Source organism: Amphimedon queenslandica, unplaced genomic scaffold, assembly GCF_000090795.2.
Source record: "Amphimedon queenslandica unplaced genomic scaffold, v1.1 AMPQUscaffold_9251, whole genome shotgun sequence".
Taxonomy (NCBI): Eukaryota; Metazoa; Porifera; class Demospongiae; order Haplosclerida; family Niphatidae; genus Amphimedon; species Amphimedon queenslandica.
In genome coordinates this window covers 2,276-3,423 of record NW_003550477.1, presented here as the reverse complement: position 1 = coordinate 3,423, position 1,148 = coordinate 2,276, and the positions used below count along the sequence as shown (strand labels likewise).

At 32.0% G+C, this 1,148-nt stretch overlaps 1 long non-coding RNA gene across 1 annotated transcript; it reads left to right on the top strand.

The window, feature by feature from the left end:
• The first annotated feature begins 139 nt into the window (after positions 1-139).
• LOC109590937 (uncharacterized) lies at positions 140-899 on the top strand. Its single transcript, XR_002189577.1, has 3 exons — positions 140-243; positions 292-361; positions 408-899. It is a non-coding gene; the product is annotated as an uncharacterized LOC109590937 (long non-coding RNA).
• Positions 900-1,148: the final 249 nt, after the last annotated feature.

Below are 1,148 nucleotides of genomic sequence, written 5' to 3'. Positions count from 1 at the left end.
TACAGTGAGCACAATTGTTAAAAAGTATTTGTGAGTGTTTGTAATAATCATAGTGGTGTACTACATCGTGCTTGTAATGATCTTGCAATCTATTGCTGTGAAGAATAGCCTATGAAGTGTTTTATAGTGTGGATTAGGTCTTATTTTTTAATTATTTCAGGTCACTCATTCAGATTCTAGTTTAAAGAATAGTGTCACAGTAACATGGACTGCTCCAGCAACTGCTGGCATGCTTGAAATCAGGTCTTTTGTAGATTAAATAAATGCACATTATTATAAATGTATGTATAGGTATACTGTGGTTGTAAGGAATGATGGCAGTAGTATATTCTATGCAAACATGAACGCTGGTGATTTCAGAGTAAAAGTTTGTTTTATTTTTTTATGACTATTTATTTTTCCCATAGCCTGGTAGCACTGAGATATGTCCAATGACTGATAAGGTAAGTTCCATAAATCCTTATAATATTCTATATACATTTGTATCAAATTACTTAAGTGCTGACATGTACCTTATTTACTTAAATAAAAGCCCAGGCGTCTATTTCCTAAAATGGTACTCGGACCTCCAAAAAATTTTTAAAAATAAAATAAAACTTGGGCCCAGAGTGGGATTGGAACCACTGACCTCACTCATTTGACTTCAGGAACTTAAGGAAGTATCTGCAAGGCATCTGAGTTGTTTTTAGCCTACGTGTAGATTTGCATATTTATAGTTCAATTCTATTGCAACACTGGCATTTATTTGCATCTGGCTTTTATTTAAGGATATACGGTACATAGTAACATGCTTTTAAATTGTTTTTAAAGTCATTTTGTATTATGCACACTACATGTCCTTAATACAGAGGTGGAGATACTTTTATATTGGTTTGTTGTACTAATTGGGACATTTTATTATCACAGAGATGTTTGTATTACGAAGGTTCCATTGTATAGCTACATCAAAGGAACTACCTGTACTTACCTATAAAGCGCTTTAGTAACCTTTGCTCTAACTGTAGTCAGTAGTATTCTATTTTGACAGCAAGTCAATAGTAACTGACATTGTGATCACTATAATTTATTTGAATATGTATGCATATTAACTATATATTAGCCAATTTGTTAGCTACTATGAAAAATTTCATTTTAATAAATGTAACTAT